At 35.2% G+C, this 20,144-nt stretch overlaps 2 long non-coding RNA genes across 8 annotated transcripts in view; one reads left to right on the plus strand and one right to left on the minus strand.

Annotated features, from left to right (window-relative positions):
* LOC134484650 (uncharacterized) overlaps positions 1-6,832 on the minus strand; it is a 38,696-nt gene extending 31,864 nt beyond the window's left edge. For 2 of the 7 annotated variants that reach the window (XR_010062228.1, XR_010062226.1), the window contains exons 1-3: positions 6,330-6,818; positions 5,976-6,040; positions 1,344-1,403 (exon numbers count right to left, since the gene is read on the minus strand). This is a non-coding gene — a long non-coding RNA (uncharacterized LOC134484650). Of the gene's footprint in view, positions 1-424; positions 591-1,343; positions 1,404-5,975; positions 6,041-6,329 lie in introns of all 7 variants that reach the window. The other 5 variants (XR_010062229.1, XR_010062230.1, XR_010062231.1 and 2 more) reach the window with 5 other exon arrangements.
* On the plus strand, positions 433-11,132 carry LOC134484651 (uncharacterized). Its single transcript, XR_010062233.1, has 3 exons — positions 433-1,168; positions 3,070-3,140; positions 10,737-11,132. It is a non-coding gene; the product is annotated as an uncharacterized LOC134484651 (long non-coding RNA).
* Positions 11,133-20,144: the final 9,012 nt, after the last annotated feature.

Raw genomic sequence — 20,144 nt, forward strand, 5'->3', positions numbered from 1 at the left:
TGTGCTGGCTTTTAGACTCTTGTTTGAGAACTCAGTCCAGATTTCTCTGAGATCTCTTCGTCAGAACAGTGTTTCTCAGGACAATAAACTTAGAAATTTTAGAGAGGAAATGGATTTGGCATATGGGGAATGTGTCGTAATTCCTTGGCCTTCTGGAGTCCTCTTAATTGTATAAGTCTAAATCTTACTCAGTAAGATGGTGGAGGTAGGGAACTTGCACAGAAGTAGGACTGTTGTGTCAGTCATCAAAAAGGTAATATACCAGACTTCATGGGAAAAAGTTGTTATTGCACCGTGGACATCACCGGGATTTCTGAGAAAATGTGCAAAGGAGATATTGTATACCGGTTTGTTAGAAGTTTAAAATCTCTGGCTACTTCTAAAATTATAAAAAAACATTTTATTCTGGAGAAAATGTTAGTACCTCGTGGAGCAGAGGAAGATCCAGTATTGCTTGATCAGCTTCCTATTCTTTATCAGTATTTAGAATGTCCATATATTTTCATGGCATTTGAAAGTCCAGGTAGCAATTCTTCCATCAGTCCTATAGGTTGCATTTCATTCCAGCAGTTGTCTTTGGGCTTTGAAGACTTTTGTCAGACAAGAAAAGATCAACACCCCTTCCTTCCATGGAGGAATGTCTCAGAATACATGTAGCAGAAATAAGTTTGTATGTAATCCTAAACAGTTGGGATATAGCAGGCTCACAAAATCAAGAGAAGAAGTGCTAATGATGGCCACAAGAGAGTGCAGGCATGAGTACGCCTTGGGCAAAAGAAGATATTTCAGGCCAATGTGGGCCTTTGGTGAAAGTGCTCTTGTCCACTATACAGAGAAAAAAGGTGAAATACTTGTGAGTAGATGTGGAGTGTTGATGCTCCCATAGGGAAAGGAGAGACACTGAAGTTCTTCTATGAAACGGTGACATTACAGACCCCATGGACAGAAGATGTGAATTTGAGAACAACTGGAGCAAAAGGTATCATTCTGATGTCCCTCCTAGAGGAAGTTTTGAATGTGAGACACAGTTAAGTGTTAATTTTGTGACATCTTTCATCAAAAGTAGCATGGTTCAGAATCATTCTTTGTCAAATAGGTTAGCTGCTGAGGACCTTTTTGAGTGGAAGTGGAGTTTGAGACCTGGGTGCCAGAGATGACTTCAGGAATTGTAAGTCTTATAAGACAGATATCGGACACTCTTATATACAGAATGTACATTTGATATATACTGGACATAAATCGATGATCTAAAGTAATGACTTTTAAGAGTAGAATATTAAAGAAACGTAGAATCTGCTTAAAGTGACAAACCTATTTAAGGATAATGGAGTGTTCAAGCCTACCTTGAGCAGGCAAGCTAGGGCTACTTCACATATCGTATCTTCAGTTACACCATGGGAGGCCTGTCAGGGATCCAAGCATTAGTATTATTCAGCAGTCATGATTTTCAGTCTCTAAATCCTCTTGAAGTTAATCATCGACAATGGTTATAAGCATGAAGGATGGTATATAGGACAAATAATGAAAGTTTCACAATTTACTAACATAGATCATAATTAAGTGAAGTGCCTTTGGTCACATCTGTATTTTCTTAGTGGCCATAATTAGATGGACATGATCTAAAGCTCCCTATTAGAGGGTTACCTTTGATCTAAACATCCCTATTAGAAGGTTGAGTATGCTCTAAGGACTCTTTAATCTTGGTCCTCTTGGGCAAAAAAAAAAAATTCTGAGATCTCAATAGTAAACTATAGTCATTCTTATAACTGATCTTGGACAGAAGGGGATGGTGTAAGGTATTATTTGTCAAAGAATAAAAACCTGAAGGCTACCAATCAAAGTGAAGTGCTGATTTCCCTTCATCTAAAGTGGATGGTGTTGAGATGGCTTGGAAATAGGTGCAGTTTGAGTAACCTGTGTTCATAACTGCAACTTATGGGGTCATACTGAACTGTTTTGCTAAACAAGAAAGTGCCTGGCCATTTTTAACCAATTACCAAGATCCAGTCACCTAACTGTGAAGAATGAAAAATTCTAGCTCACCTTTGGTGGTGGGAAAACATATGGTATTGCATAATTCTTCCAATTATTCTTTCCAGCTTCCATTAGTCAGCATGCTCTTCTATCAGGGTGATTGTCTGAACTGTGATGCTCCATTGATACACACACACACACACACACACACACACACACACACACACATGTGTGTGTGTATGTGTATCTGTACGTGTACGTATATGCATATGTATATGTATATGTATATATAAGATGTATACATGTATATATATATATCATATATGTATGTATATGTGATATATATATGTATACCTATGATGTATATATATATAATGTATATATACATATATACATATATGTGATGTATATATGTATATATGATGTATATATTTATAAGTGTACATGTGTACACATCCATAAATGAGAGATGGAAAAATTGCATTTCTGAGAACCTTCTGTAGTAAGGTTGCATATATTTTAATTTTAGCTATCTGTACTCTGCCCTCTGATCTACACCAAGAATCTTATGATGTCCCACTGGGAAATTGGAATTATGATTGCCTGGCAATCTTGGTCAAGTTTGGCAATTAAGAAAAATGAAGTTAAATCAGGTATAAGATGTCCTTGTAATTAAGTGATGCTCTTGGGGCATCCAGAGCTAGAGGCTACAACTGAAACTCCTCACAAATATAGATGGAATCAATGAGACTTGCCCATAGGAGCCAAACCTGAGATTTCTCTGTGAGCATCAATCCATACCAATACTCCCTTGGCCAGGAACTGGATGTCTATAGTTTTTGTGGATGAAGATCCCATTTTGTACTACATTGAACTGCATGTTATTGAATCTGATTCTGGCTTCTACAGAGGTATGCCATGAGACCATGGGGCCTCTTTAGTCAGAAGTGAAGTGAATTGAGCCCACTTTCAAATAATCAAAGTTTGGGGGTCTTTCCTTTATATGAGTACTTGAGAGGACATAAGGCAACCAGGGAATGTGTAGAGTAGGCTCAGTTGTAGGAGGGAGGTCTGACATTCTGTTCAGTGACTTAGGTAATTGATGGAAAAAGGAAGATCTTGACGCCTTTAAGAAAGAGAAAACTTTGAGATCTGATTGTGCAAAGGTATGTGTTAGAAAATCCTTGGAGTTGGTGTTGGTAATATGAAACATCCTGTGAAACATGAATGTCATTATTACCTGATTTGGTAAAGGATTTTCCCCAACAATGCCGTTCAATTTCTATACTTCTTTAGTTGGTAGGAATTTTACATCTTGTATTTAATATGGGGAAGTGCAGGTAACATCCCAGGCCTTTTTTAAACAGCCTGCATGACTGTCTCTGGATCTTTTGCTCATTCAGTTTGTCTTAATATGTCCATATATTGGCAGCAACAAAGGGTGCTCTTGATTTCTAGTGATTGGATTGATTCCATCAATCAATGATTCTATATATAGGAACTGGGACCTCAAACCCGAGTGGAAGAACATATTTCTCTACCCACCATGGTAAAAGGTAAAAGCCTTGAATTTCTATTATTTAGAGTATATCCATGTGAGGTAATTCAAATTCGTGAGGGACTGCTTTAGAATACAAGTTATGGCATACTATTTTTTGGAAAAGCATGTCTCATGTCACCTTGTGAATAAAGGAATGTGTGAATTTCCTTTGGTCAAAGGAAGTGTACTCCATCAAGAGGTGAGAAAGATCCAAGGCCACACTGATGGGGAAGGAGTCACATCATCATTCAGGGTGGTTCTCATGGCCTCGTCAAAGAGGAATGAGTCTAGGACGTATATCAGAACAGTAGAGTTCTGAGAAGAGATTCACAGAATGGGAAGTTCTGAGAAGATCTTTAGCAAAAGTGAAGTCCTGAATGTATTGGTTCAGAATGTGGAGGTCCCTAGTCATATTTTGAAGAAAAGAAGTATCCACTTCACCCATGGTCAGCAGGGGAAGGTTATCGGCTACACTGGGTCTTGGAGAAATGTTCTGCCTCTATCTCAGTAACTTCTAAGTATGTTCTCTATATGTATACCCTATATATCTTTTAGTCCAGGCAATGGTCACAACAACAGTATAAGTGGTTCAGGAAGCGGTGATGTTTCTTCATGGATGTGTTCAGCTACACACATATGTGAATAAAATATAGGAATGGTGTATATTTTGATGACCTACTTTAAGGCACATAGTATAAGAGTCAATTTAGCTTTGTGTCTTCTGAACTAGGATTTAGAAGCAGAGAAATATAAGATACCATTGTTTGCATATGTGTTGTATGAATACCTTGAATAAAGAGGTTAGTTTTAAGCAAACTTTCTTAATAGCTGTGTTCTGTGGCATAGGACGAAGGGCAGCTCTAGTGATTCTTTAGTTCCACAGGTACTCCAAAATTCCCATAGTACACAGGGAGGAGGTCTGAGACAATTGATGTGCACTGGGAATAATTTTTAGAGCCCTTTCAATAGAATTTGATTTCCCAAGCCCCAATTTGCAGAAGCTGAGGGTCTAAAATCTACTGGGTGGATTGAAGTAGAAAATTGACCCACAATCCTACTGGAAAGACAGGGAATGTTAGATGATCATTCATGTAGGATGCGTGGTATAACACTCCCTCGGTCTGGCAGCTCTTTAAGGAGAAAAGACAACACCACTTGATGGGAATAGGAATATAAAAGGGCCATGTAAGTCTTCAAGCAGGTTTTAAGCCTCTTTACCTAAAGGATCTAGGGCAATGCTGTACTTTGGCGAGTACTGACATGCTCTACAATATAAGAAGAAGGAGTAGGTTAACACTGGGTAAAGTGAACCCCATGTAAGAGAGGAAAACTCTAAAGCACTATTGAAAATGAAGAGAAATTTCTTCAGGCATAGTGTATATAGGTGCCATACACACTTCTGTCAACAGAAAAGGTCCCTGGTACCTTATACCAGGATAAAGTTTCCAGCAGTAATCATAAGTTTCAAATTCTCATTCAGAGTTTTATATATTCATAATTTCTGTTAATGCAAGAGAAAAGACAGGAACATATTTCTTCTGCCAAAGGCTTTGGATAATTGTTTCTGGCTATGTTAATCCTTCTGGTTCGTTCAGCTGTTAAGATCTAAGCAGAAATGTTGAAATTATTACATTTCTATTGATTTGCCTGATTGCAGTTTGCAAGGGTTATATACTCTGATTCCAAACTTCGACTCTGGGACTTCAAAACGGAGTAGAGTCGGGTCCCTGAATTATAGAAGGAGTCACTTTTGAAAATATGTCTGATCAGTTAGGTATACAACTACTTTGTTGGAAATTCAAGGGCCCAATATTCAGAGAGAACATTTAGGAGGACTGGAAAGAGCGAAAAGGTCACAGAATCCTTCAGGCAAAGTTTTACCTTGGGTACTGGAAGAAGAGAGTCAAGTGCAACTGTTTTCACAGTCCAGAATAACCATTTGTCTGGGGACTATGAGGCGTACTTGCCAGAAATTAGGGAATTTGCTCTTACATATTGGGTGGTAATCTCTGGATTTATCTTTTCCTCAAGCTGTTAAGCAGCAGGATAATCATGGACAACAAAGATGAAACTGCTCCATTTTATGTTACAAACCTTAAAGGCAGAACGTAGGTTAGGGCTCAGATTTGCACTGACATGTCTGAGGACATCATGTCCATGTGGTCTGCCATTCCTTCAAACATTTATGTATGCCTGGCCACCCAGGTCAGAAGGAAACATTAAGACCTCTTAGAAGAATAGAACTGAGATTCTCTGGATAGAGGTGGATTCTCGGAAGAAACCATTGTCAGGGGATATTAATTTAAAGTTTCCTTAAGAAAAAATAAACATCTGTATGAGAATTCATTTCATTTGCTTCTCTGTATGTTCTTTATCAGAAGAATTTGTATTAAGCCACGTTCAACTTTAAGGGTATGTCTAGATTTTCTTATTCAAAGAAAGGGGAATATATTCATCTTACTTTGAAGAATATGCTTGTCAGGGGCTCTTCATTGCATCCCAAGTGAACCTCCAGTCTACCTTGAACTGACAGAGAAACCAGGGAAAAATTAGGAAACATATCTGTGGCACAGTCCATAATATCAAGAAATAGTGTGGGTTTCCTCACCCTAAATTAATATCTAAACTTCCTTTGGACAAACTAGAATGATATGAAGTAACCTTTCTTTCAGGGATAACATATGACACCTCCTTAATCAAAGAAAGAATAGATGAGTACCCCCGAGTAAAGAAGAGTTGCTGATGTCCCTGTGACAGGAAATTGTTTTGAGTATTCAAATTCCCCTAGTATTTGAGAAAAAATTAAATTGCTTACAATAGCTCAAGAGGTCCTACATTGCTTCATCTTCTAATGGTACTTCACAGTCTAGCATATACACATCTTTAGCTGAATCTGCAAGAGACTGAATATAGATTCCATGATTCAAGAAAAGTTGGGGGTGTCCTAAGCCTGATTGCCTCCTAAAAACTATATTCAACCAAAAAGAAATGAGCACCAGACTGATGACTTCACAACATATCATGTGACCTTACACAAGGAAGTAGCATGAGATTCCAGGATTTGCTCCCTCCTTTTGGATTTCAGTGAACCTTCAACAGAGGGATCAATGCTCCATGGTCTGAGGTAAAATATTCCATGGGCCCCAAGCAAAAGGGATGGTTCTGAGAGACCATTTGGTCAAATGAGTAACTCTAAGGCCTAATCATCCTGAGCAGAAAAAAATACCAATGTTTTTGAAAGGAGAAAGTTCTTAAACCAGTTTGAAAGTAAGGGACTATTCCTGATTACCTTCTATAGAAGACTATGGTCCCAGCACTCCAGGGCTCCATATTTTCAGAGAACTCAAGAAAATTCTTATCTCCAAGGCCTCCACTACAGACTTGACAGCAATCTGAGGTTTATTCTGAAATCTTGTGTCAAAGTCACTGGATCTAAACCCTATTTAAACTTACTATAAGCCGCACAGGTATGGGTGTGAGGGATATTGGCCTTTCTGGTGAGAATCTTAGATAAGTGGCCTTGGATCCAGGCTGGAATTTTTATTCATTGGCCAAGGGACCTCAATCCATTGTTCTTGAAGATTTTTTGGTGGTCAGAGTTGTATTGACTATGCAATAAGGTTTGAGGAACAAGTTCTGGTCAGCCACAAACAAAGTGAGAATCTTCTATGGATTCTTGTTCACAAGGATTCAGTTTCAGGTACACTACAGCAGAGGCTGAATGTTTGAGACACTCCTCAGTCACAAGGTCAATTCTAGATTTTGGTCCATCAGATGGCCAAGTCTCTGACCCCTCCATTGCAGACAGAGGAAGAATAAAGTGTTTTTATTCCAGGGCAGTTGACTTCTAGTGTTTGTCGTTTTATAGGTATTTGAGTCCTTTGATGTTTAATGATATCGGAAAATGATTGGTTTTGTCTATTATTTTTCTTGTTAAATGTCGAATTATGTTTCTGTGGCTACCTACTTTATCTTTTTTTTGTGTTTTTTAAAAGTAGATTGTGTTCTTTCTTTTTCTGGGTGTAGTTTCCTGCCTTGTACTGGAATTTTCCATCTATCATCTTTTGTAGGACTGGATTTGTGGAAAGATATTGTGTAAATTTGCTCATGACATGGCATATCTTGGAATCTCCATCTATGGTAGTTGAGAGGTTTTACAGTAGCCTGGGCTGACATTTTTTTTCATTTAGGATCTGTGTGATATATGCCCAGGATTGCTAGCTTTCACAGTCTATTTTAAGAAGTGTGGAATACTGATTGGTCTCCCTTTTTATGTTACTCGACCTTTTTCCCTTACTGCGTTTAACATTTTTTTCTTTGTTTTGTGCACTTTATATTTTAACTATTATGTGATGGAAGAAATTTCTTTTCTGCTCCAATTTTTTTGGAATTCTTTTTGCTTTTTGTACGTGCAAGGTTGTCTCTTTCTTTAGGATAGGGAAGATTTCTAGTATAATTTTGTAGAAGATATTTACTGACCCTTCAAAGTGGGAGTTTCATTCTCTTCTATACCTATTATCCTTAGGTTTTATCTTCTCATTTTGTCTATGATTTCCTGGATGTTTTGGGTTAGGAGTTTTTTGTTTTGTATTTTTGGACAATTGTGTAACTGTTTTCTATGGTATCTTCTGCCCCTGAGATTCTTTTCTATATTTTATATTCTGTTGGTTGATGCTTGCGTTTATGACTCCTAATATCTTTCCCAGGTTTTCTATATTCAGAGTTTTCATCTTTGTGTGGTTTGCTGTTGTTGTTGTTGTTGTTGTTTTTGTTGTTGTTGTTGTTGTTTTCTGTTTCCATTTTTACTTCCTGATGGATTTTTCAATTCCTCCAGCAGCTTGGTTATGTTGTAATGTAATTCGTTAAGGGATTTTTGGGTTTCCTCTATGAGGTCTTCTATCTCTTTACATCTGTTGTCTTGTATTTCTTTGATGGAGTTATTTATGTCCTTCTTAAAATCCTTTAACCTCATCATGTTCAGTGATTTGAACTACAAACTTTTCTATCTCTTTTCTGGTGTGTCAGGGGTAGACTGGGCTAGCTTTGGTGGGAGAACTGGTTTCTGATGATGTCTAGTAACATCAGTTTATGTTCCTTAGGGAATTATACTTGCCCCTCACCATCTGGAGTTAGCTGGTTTTGCTGTCTCTGAAAGTGGCTTGAATTCTCTCTTAGCCTGTGTGTCAACAGTAATGGGACCGTTGTTCTCTCTTGAATTATCTTGTGTGCCAAGAACTGTGGATAAATTTCAGCTATATGGAATAGATAGAATCAAAAGTATGCTGTAACAGACTGCACCTCTTTTCGTGGGTTCTGAGCACTCCAGGAAGTTACCTCTGAGAAGAAAAAGTCTTTCCTGTGCTCTTGAGTGTGTCAGCACTCCTGGAAGTCCATCTATTTCCTCATTGGATCTGGGGACAGAGAGCTGAGGTACAGGTTCAGCTCTGGGAACACAGCTCTGGGTCCTCTTGGTTTTTAAACTTTCACTGGAACAGCTCACAAAAGAAATTTGACTCCCTGATAAGTAAGTGCCTAGGAATCATCATCTCTCTGTCTCTTCAGAGATGGGACCACAAATATATGGCAGCTGGCATTTTCACATGGATGCTGTGAATTAAACTTAGGAATCTCATTCTTTCATGTCAAATATATTCCCAGCTGAGATAATTGTTCAGTGAACAAAGTATTGTTTTGAATATGACAGAGACTATCTGTGACAAATTAAAATGTTTAGGCAATGTCAACTAGGTCACTGAATTGAAGAACTCACATAATTACTACATGATGGTCTAACCAATGCACGGGATGCATATTCATTAAAATGAAGAATAGTATAAAGTTTATTTATGCAACTTACTGAATCATGTAATAAATAATAAGTCTCCACTAATGTACCATGTCCATAATAGTGTATAGATTAGGAATGAATAGAAAGTATTATGAACTTTCTTTTATAAAGATTGCATTATAGTACAAGAAAAAAGAAAAAAAATGAATGCATAAATCAGTGTGTTGGAGTTGATAGTATGCAAGTAGTTGAAGAATCTATTTTAGAAATAAGGTCATGGAGATTGTCATGAGGAAGTGACATTTAAGTTAAATTAGATGAAAAATAATTGATCTATATTTTGGGCAAAATTACAGTAAATATAAGGATGATAAGAGGACAAAGACCTTGACATATACAAAAAAGTAAATATGAGAGTAGTTTGTATTGATTAAGAGATAGAAGAACGGTCCAAATAAAGCTGAATCTCAGGCAATGTCTCATATGGGAATATAGAAACAATGTTAGACATATAATTTTTATTTACTGAAAATGTCTTAGAAATCATTGAATAGTTTTAAATAAGTTTGTTTAACTCACAATGTATATAGTAAGGGACTCTGGTTACTTATGAATTATGATATGATACAGAGAATGATTTTAAGGATGTTTTTGAAGTCTATCTGGAAGTAGGGTCAATGATAATGAAAAAGAGTCATATCAGAGAGCTATGATGGAAATTGTTGTGTTTGGTAGTAGAATGAGGGTGGGTTGAGTAGGAAGAAAAGAAACCCAATGACTTTTTTTGAGAAAATGAAAAGATGTTGGTGTTATTTACTCTGATGTGGAATGTTTCATGATAAGTGGATTTAGGAGAATTATAAAGGAATTTATTTTAGACCCTTGAAGATGCTTGAAAGAACCTCTAACTCACTAGACATTCCTACTTACTGTTCATGGTTTGTTGATTTAAACCATTACTCAGACCATTATTAGCTGTTATATAAAAAAAAAAACTTACATTACTATCTGTATTTTTTCAAGGTGTATCTGGGAGTACTTATTTAATTAAGAGCAAACCTATGATTATACTACATGCTTATTTAGTATATTCAGACAAATTATTTGCCCATTTACTTACTACAAACATTTTGTATTGCAATTAGAATTTAATCCAAGTTTATTGGTGCTGACACACTGTTTGATTAGAATATAATAGCTCATGAATGTGAATTTCACAGAAAGAAATCATTTGCTCAGATTTTGTAAACTTACAAACCCTAGAAGAGTAAAAACATGTAATAAATTCTATCTCTTCTACTTTTAATCTTTAGTATTTTAGTGTGTTATGATATACATGCAAAAATTCCTAACCCAGATGATTTTAACTATAATATCCAGTACTATTAAACATATCAATAGTATTTTACAAATATGAATAATCTATGCTTTCAGAAAATTTTCATCAAAGGAGCAAGAAATTCTTCATAACTTCAACACAACATGGCCTTTGGGAACAGAATAAAACACAAATAAGGAAAGGCGGAAAATTATTGACACATGCACTGTTCTTGGTTTGAAATTTAACAATCATGCTAGTTATAGGATACAGCTTTGAAATTCGAGTCAATGAGAGGATGAAAAATACTGAGGAAGAGTAGGTAAATTGAATTCTTGCTACATGAACAAAAACACTGGATCTGAAGGTAAGGTACATTTTATATAATGACCCTCGTCTTCTGACACTATTTATTCAATGCTTTGGTATTTGTTCGTATATTATGTTCCAAAAACATATCAATGATTCTGGTTATTCTTAATTAATGAACATGCATTTCAGCTGATTTAATATTCCACATTATCTTAATATTCTTCTGCATTTTTCAGTATGAAAATATAGATAATTATTTTGATTAGAGTAAAATTTTATTTTTTATCTTATGAGAGAAGAAATTATTAATCAAGAATGGATATTTGATATTTTCTAAAAGATGTTAATAGAGGTTGAAACCGTATATATAAGATCAACCATTTATACCTTTTCCAAATGAAACTCATTGAAATGTCAGTACACATGTAGTACATAAATGGAATGATACATAGGAATAAAAACATCCCCTATGCATCCAGAATCATCTGTTATACACATGATGAAAGCCAATATTAGGAAGAGAAGATGGTACAGCCACTTTGCAGGAAAATCAGCTTCATTCAAAATGAAGATTGAGCTGGGAAGTGATTAGACTAAGTGTAGTTAAGAATAATGTAAATGCCCAAAAATTGCAATCTCACTAAGTGGTATTTCCTCGTTGCAGGAGGTATGTTGTTAGGGGTAGGCTTTGAGGTTTCAAAAGACTGAAGCTATTTCAATCTAGTTTTCTCCACCTTCTGCTTATGGTCTGAGATGTAATCTTTCAGCAACCTCTGCCTGTTTATCTTTACTCTGATATCATCCATCACTGACTCTGATATTCTGGATTATAAGCCCAAATAAAGTATTTCTTTTTTAAAGGAAAGAATAATATAAATGAGTTTAATGTTATGAGAAGCAGACCTTGTTTACCTGATATGGTTGCCTTTTCCTTTCTTAGCTTGGGCCATCAAACTTCTGCTATGTTGAATGAGAAATCTCCATATTCTCTACTCTCACATATTGCAGTTTGTCACTTGGCCCTCAGGACCCCCTTATACCTGGGGCAGTATTTTTGTTCTTGGAAGTTAGAAAGTTTGGACTTCCTGACTTTGGAGGCAGGGTTAAAAGTAAATGGGAAGTGAGTGATATACATACCACAACTCTTCTATTTTAGTATGTAAATGGGGGTTATTAGAGGATGGGATTACTGAGGTGAGCATAAAGGAAAGGTGCTGCTTTATTTGAAATGTTTTCTTACCTCATTCTGTGCCCTTGTAAAGGACCAGTCTTATCTCTCAGGCCTGGCCATGTTCCTGTCACTCCTCACCTGCCTATCTCTTGCAGCTCTTAATTCTAGTTACTACTTCTCACTCTAGGTTTCATCTTGACCAGATTTAGTTCATTTTTCAGTGCTCCTGCTCTGAAACGTACACAAGTTCTTTTTCTTTTGTTTTATTTTCAAACTTTCAATGTTTATATTCGTTTTTGTTTTACCTCTTTTATGGAAGCCTTAGAGGAGAATCATTCATGGATGTCTCTTTTGATTGGAATGAGAAAATAATGAAAAAAATCTTTTTTTTAAATTACAGGACATTTTCATGTCTAAGTTTTTCTCTTACATACATGTGCCATGCTAGTTTATCTCCCTGTCTTGTCCTTAGTCCTTTCCTCCCCTTGCTACTTGGATACTGCCTCTTAGGACTTACTGTAGAACCATAAATGCTGGCATACACAAGGGAGGTGTTGATTCTTCATCACTTTTCTAACTTTTTTTCTCCCTTCTCTCTTGATCTGTTTGAATAAATTTGGATCTCTGTACTCAATAGTATATTGCTATAGTGCTTGGGCCATGAAAATATCTGTTATTGTTGCGTTGTCATAGTTTTACAGCTCAGGTTTGGCCTAGTTACACTTTGGGATCTAAGTCCAAGAAGTTTGAGGACTTTAATAAAAACTTGTCAGGAGCTAAAAATACTTTTAAATGATTTCTTAATACATGACGCCTAGAAAACCCTTTCATAAATCATGGATAAAGCAATCTGAGATTCTTGTTTCTGTAAAGTACTTAAAAATATGAAAGGGAGAAAGGCCATGGCTTGCTCACTCTTGTCATTAGATAGGGCGCTCAGATATGAGTTTTCCTGCGATTTCTGCTTAGAACATAAAGATGTCTTTGGTAGTTTGCATTACCAGATTGCTTATATTAATTCCCCCTTTTGCTATTGTTTTCGTTTTCTGTCTTCATTGTTTCCAATAGGACCATTGCTCCCCACTCTGTGTAGATAAAAGGTGGGTCCAATACAGCTGTTATTGTTCTGGCACACAAACTACTTTTTGGGAACAAATGTTCACCATTGTATAGTTGACAGTGGTTTGAAATTCTTTCCTTGTCCTCAGTTTCTTGTAACAACATATTCTTTACATCTTCTTTAATTAATTGTATTGACCTCCCTGTAATCGTATTATGTATCTGTGTGTATGGAAGAAAGATTTTCTTTAAATATTCTGTGGTTTGTGGGTTTATTCTTCCATAAAGTATTTCCCAACACCACATGACCTCAGGCCATTACTAGGAATTACTGTATGCTGGGAACATTGGGGGAGGATAGTGTGAAATTAATCACTGTCCTTTGTTTCAGAGATTTTTATTTTTTAATAAGTAACCAATACTATACAAATAGCTAACTAACTCTTGTGTTCCCCTTCCTGTATGGCTGCTGGTGTAAATAAAATGCATTTTTTCACTGATAAACAATAATAAAATCTCATAAAGGCACAAACATATTTAAAGACAGAAAATATTCACAAAGGAAAATCCATTTAAAATGGAGATAAAATATAAACAAAATGAGATCAAAAGACCCATTCAGAAACATGATATTAAAAATGTCATTGTCAAGTTACAAATTTTTAAGATGAGATAATAATAATATATACTTAAGAAGAGATGAAAACCATTAAATGCACTGTGTGCCCAAAATGTTCACTCAAAATATAGTATATACCAAAGAATGGAATGGAGCTCTCATTCTTGCTACTATAGAGGCAAAATGGAAGAATTACTATTAGGCTAAACCCAACCTAGATTTCATAGTGCCAAACTATCAAGAAAGCTAGTGTTTCAAAAATACCACATTAAGCAAATATCGATAATAAAAACAAATATAAAAATAAGAAAGTATTGAAGACCAGCACTAGTCCATGATAATCTGATAGGGTGCATGGGATTATTTCAATATTCTGGTATCTATATGGACCTGTTTAATGACACAGTATATGGTAAGTTTGGAGAAGTTACTTTTAGGTGCAAAGAAAAAAGGTATATTCTCTAGTTTTAGGATGAAATGTTATTTAAATATCTGCTAAATCCATTTGGATGATTATTTCTGTTATTTTTAATGTATCAGTTTAGTTTCAGTTGCCACAAACGGTCAATTGATGAACTTGGGTATTGAAATCTCCTACTATTATCGTGTTGGCACCAATATATTCTTTGAGGCTTAGTGATTTTCTTTTGGTGAATTTAGGTGCCCTAGCATTTGAAACATAGTTGTTCATAATTGATAGTTCATCTTAGTATTATTTTTTCTTTGACAATTATTTTGTCCTTCCTTATCATTTTTGATATCTTTGGTTGAAAGTCAATTTTATTCAATATAAGAAAGGCTATTTCCGTTTTATTTCTTGGGACCATTTGCTTGGAATTTCTCTCCAGCCTTTTACTTTGAGATAGTGACTGTCTATATAATTAAGGTATATTTCCTGTATGCAGCAAAATGTTTGGTCCACTTTATTTATTCAATCCCTTAGTTTATATATTCTTATTGGAGAATTAAGTCCATTGATGGTAAGAGATATTAAATAAAATTTATTGTTCTTTCCTGCTATTTTTATTGTTAGAAATGGAATTACTTTTGTGTGGCTATCATCTTTTGGGTTTGTTGAAAGATTAATTCCCAAATTTTTCCTAGGGTGTAGTTCCTTTCTTCTGTTGGAAGTGTCCATCTACTATCCCATGTAGGGCTAGATTTGTTGAAAGATGTTTTGTAAATTTGGCTTTGTCATGGAGTATCTTGGTTTCTGCATTCATGGTAAGTGAAAATTTTACCAGATATCCAAGCCTGGAGATCCAGAAATAAATGCAAACACCTACGGTCACTTTATCTTTGACAAATGTTCTAAAACCATTTAATGGAAAAAAGACAGAATTTTCAAAAAATGGTGATGGTTCAACGTGAGGTCAGCATATAGAAAAATCAATTATTTAAACAAACTCACAGGGTGGGGGAACAAATGATCACATTGTTAGATGGTGACAAAAAATGAAAACAATCAATACCTCTTCATGTTAAAAGATTTGGTACATATTATAAATTCAAGGTCCATACATAAACTTAGTAAAAACAATATTACAAAAAGAGTACCCAACATCAACATAAATGGAGAGAACCTTGAAGCAATTCAACAAATATCTGGGAATAGAAAAGGTTGCCCAATCTCCACTTACTTCTTTAATATAGCACTAGAAATCTTATTCACAGAAATTAGACAACCAAAGGAGATAAAGGGAATTCAAGAAGTCAAAATATCATGATTTGTATATGATATGATAGTATATTTTAGTGACCCCAAAAATTCAACCAGAGAACTCCTTCAGCCAATAAACAACTTCTGTAAAATGGCTGGATATAAAATTAACTCAAACAAATCATTACGCTTCCTCTACTTCAAGGATAAACAGGTTGAGAAGAAATTAGGGATATGACAATTTTCACATTAGTCACAAATAATAAAAAATACCTCAGTGTGACTCTAACCAAGCAAGTAAAAGGTCTTTATGACAAGAACTTCAACTCTGTGAAGAAAAAAAAATGAAGAAAATCTCAGATGGAAAGATTTTCCATGCTTATGGATTGGTAGAGTTAATATTACAAAAATGGCAAACTTGGCAAAAGCAATCAACATATTCAAGGCAATCGCTATCACAATTCCAACTCACTGCTTCATAGAGTTAGAAAGAGCAATTTGAAAATTCATTTGAAATAACAAAAACCCCATGACAGAGAAAACTCTCCTCAACAAGAAAAGAACTTCTTTACTTTTTCTTTTTTTTCTGCTTGTAAAGTTTATTCACCACAAGGGCACCCCTAAAGGAAGAAGCAGGAGCTGATATCTGATCTGTGTTCTTCTTGAAAGCCTTGCATCGTAACACAGCATAAGGTTAGCAAAAGGATGGGAAGGTTTGCTTTTCATTTGTGGAACATTCTGTGGCTTCGGGTACCCATCTTTTTATGAGATTTCACTTTGTAGTGTTGGAAGAATTGTTCTGTGATATCATGAGATTGTGCAGTAAACAGTCCTTTTCTTTATTCCTGTAATGAAAGCAAACATTTATTGTTTTCAGTTCCTTCAGAGAGCTTGCTAGGAGACTAGATCAAGGAGGAACTTGGGAAGAGGGACTTAGATATGCAAAATATATTTTTGGTATTGGATTTCTTCTAGGTACTTTAGGGAACTAACTTCATAAGATTTGGAATATAATCAGAAAAGAGCTTGTTAAAGATGTAGAAAAGCACGTGGTGTGGTTGCACAGGCCTTTAATCTTAGTACTAGGGAGCAGAAGCAGGCAGAACTCTAAGTTCAAGGCCAGCTTGGTCTACAGAGAGAGAAAGAGAGAAAAGGTGAGAGAGAGAGAGAGAGAGAGAGTTTTCTGGTACTGCCAGGGATATAAAAGAAACACTGTCAAAAAAATGTTCAAGAATAAGTTCCGTATTATACAAAGAAAAAAATTCTCATTTTATTTTAGTAAGATGTTAATAATTTTTTCTTCATTCTAATGAAATGACTTAGCTATAAAATAATCTGAAGGCACCGAAAATGTAAGAAAAGGTGCTTTACATCACTATTCCCCTTAAACTATAAGTTGAATTTTTATTAAATAAACCTATGTAAATACACTTTGAAGGCTTTTCTGTGATTAGCTAAAGGGCTTTTACATTGTGAATTAAGAATGGTGAATTTCAGGCCAATCTTGAAAGGTCATCACTAAGGTGTAGAAGCATATTAAGCATACAAAATCAAATATAAAATTTTGCACAATAAAGAATGAGAACCTTTAATTGGTTTTCCTCTAATGTAAACACTTTCTTTTTGTTGAGTGAAGATTTTATGATTTGAACTAATTTTATGAGAAATACCACCTGCTTTCAGAAGATAAGAAACAGAGAAAGATGAGGAAAAACATATGCTAAGGAACAATGAACTGGGATAGAGTATTCTAGGTAATATATAGATCAATAAATTTGACCCGTCTGTTACTGGTAAGGTGGGGACTTCATTACGCATATTTATGTACTTAAAAATGTTTTCTTTTCTTCTTAAGTTTGTATGGTTGCTCTGAAAACACTGGGTTTTGTGTTAAGATCTTTGCATATTTAATGATAGTTTTGAAATATTATGTTATAATCAAAAGCCGTGCTTTGTACAAACTTTTTAAGCAACAAAAAAGAGAAGTGTCTGCTTGGGTATTATGAAGAAAGTTACTATGTTAAACATGAATTAGTTTTTCTGACATATACCTTCTCTTCATCTACCATGCTTGTTGATGAAACCTTAGCACATAGGAATGAATAATAACCATCTTAGTATAGTTTCAGGATTTTATTGTTTCTTGTTTGCCATGTGCCTTTCTATTAAAAGGCTCTCTTTTCTAAGTCTCTGAATTTAATTGTAGAGGTTTTCAATAACTTCTAGTCCGTTTTTAATTCATATAATCGGTTTTTGGTGTTGTTATTGAATTTTATGACAGTAACTTCTTAATGTTATTTTGAAGGTTATATATATATACATATATATATCTCCAAAATATTTTATAAAAATATTAAATTTTTAGTGTAAGTAACACTTAGTGATGGACAATTTTATAAGCATTCTCTAAAGTATTGAATATTCTACAATTTTAATTTTTATTAAAACATTATAAATACCACATCCTTTATTAACCTTAATGTACACTGATCTAGTTAACATAACCACAAATTTTTATCTTTGAAATTTTTTTCTTAGTTTGTCAGTAATTAATCTTGACTTCTCTATCTGAGCTTTCTCATCATTATTCACAAAAAATATATTGTTGTTTTATTGAGAATAGTAAGGAATGTTCATTGATATGTAGATACATAAAAATATGACAATATACGAAATGGCATTTCATTAAGCCCTAGGAAAACTAAACTATCATGGTTTCAGGAAAATAAATGTAACTAGAAAATATACCGAGTAAGGTAGCAAAGACTCAGAAAGGCAAATACCATGTGTTCTTTCTCATATAGATCATAGAATCTCCTTCTAATATACTTGTATTTATGTGAAGCTGTGGATGGCTTGAGTTTATTTAACTGATATAGGTCGCAGACATTAGAAAGTTGGGTTTTATACAGTGTGCTATGGAAGATATTGAACATGTGGGATATGGATGTAGATGTAAGAATAATGAAGAGAGACTAGTATAAGTGGTGAGGGACATAGGACAGGAAGGAACAAAGAACTGAAAAATCAAGGATGAGGTTGAATGCCAACAAGAATAAAATAAAACAACCTGTTACTTTATAGGTTAGGTTAAAATAAATATTAAAATTTAAAACTAATACCATTATGTTTTCCAGTATGTCACAGGAGACACTATTGGAAAGGCACCCTCAAATCTTGTCCGTGGGAAAGTTCAGTGAGTCTTGGGTAGGGAATGAGTGGGTTCTCTGAATAAATAGCCTTGATCTGAGCCTTCCACACATTGGAATCATGAGCTGCGATCTTCTCAGAATCATCTGGACTTCCCTGCTTGATATGGTTCTTGTAAGTAAGAGAGTTTATATAATCAATTTATTCATTACAAATGCCAGTTGTTGGGAAGGGCACAGTTGTTCTTCTCAGAGCTTGTGGCTTTTACTCTTTTTGCTCTGAAGAAAAGGTCCAAAGAAACAAAGGAAAGACAAGTATTATCTCCTCAGCTCAGTGTAAATGCCTCCGTGCTTTGGATTCCTATTGTGCAATTTGTTTATGACACTGATTTCTGAAAGAGAAGAGCTTCTAGTTAAGACATCATCATCTCAGTCTTTCCACTAGTATTACTCTGAATACCATTCCCTGACAGTGACTCTTTAGATTTCTGACTCAATAGGTTTGATTAGCTGGCAGATTTCTTTTCTTTTTTTCATTTTTTTAATTTCTTATAAAATTATATTGCTTTTTTAATTGGATATTTCTACATTTGCATTTCAAATGTTATTTCCTTTCCCAGTTTCTTTTCCATAATTGCCCTATCCAATTCTGCTCCCCTTCTTCTATAACCCACCTTACTGCTCCCTGACATTGCCTTGAACTTGGAGTCAAACCCAATGGCTTCTCCTTCCATTGGTGACCCCAAGACCATCCTTTGTCACATATGCAGTTGGAGCCATAGTTCTGTCCATGTACAGTCTTTGAATATTGGTTTAGTACCAGAAATCTCTGTTTTTTTTTTGATTTTTTTTTGCATTGTTGTTATTATGGTGTTGAAAGTACCTTTAGCTCTTCTAATCCTTTCTCAAATCCTACCAACAAGATGTCCATTTTCAGTTCACTGGCAGCATAGACTCCTTAGCTTCATCACTCTTATCTACATTTGATTTCGGAGAGAGAGAGAGAGAGAGAGAGAGAGAGAGAGAGAGAGAGAGAGACAGAGACAGAGAGTGTGTGTATGTGTGTGTGTGTTTGTGTTTGTGTTTGTGTGTGTAGAGCTAAACAATGAATTCTCAACTGAGGAATATCAACATCCTTAGCCATCAGGTAAATGGAAATGAAAAACAAAATCCTGAGTTTCCATAGCACAGCAATCAGAATGACTAGGATATAATTGGTCCCTTGTACAGCTATGGTGTTTGGTGGATTTTTAACATGGATTCTGCGCAACTAAGTTAAGAATTTAGAATCCACAAATGACGAAGCCATATAGACTCCATTCTATTCTTATGAACCTACTGAAGTAGAAGATTCACTTGACTTCAAGCCACTCCTCTCCCAGTCCATGTAATGAACTTTATGTTTGGACTGAATAAAGAATCATGGTAAAACATCCAAAACCCTCAAGTCTGGCCATGGAAACACTGGAAGGTAGATATTAGAGAACTGCTATCTAATGCTACCGCAGAACCACATTATAGTCTATGTTGTCCTTTGCTTTACTAATGTGTGGT

This window comes from Rattus norvegicus (assembly GCF_036323735.1).
Source record: "Rattus norvegicus strain BN/NHsdMcwi chromosome Y unlocalized genomic scaffold, GRCr8 chrY_unlocalized_23, whole genome shotgun sequence".
NCBI lineage: Eukaryota > Metazoa > Chordata > Mammalia > Rodentia > Muridae > Rattus > Rattus norvegicus.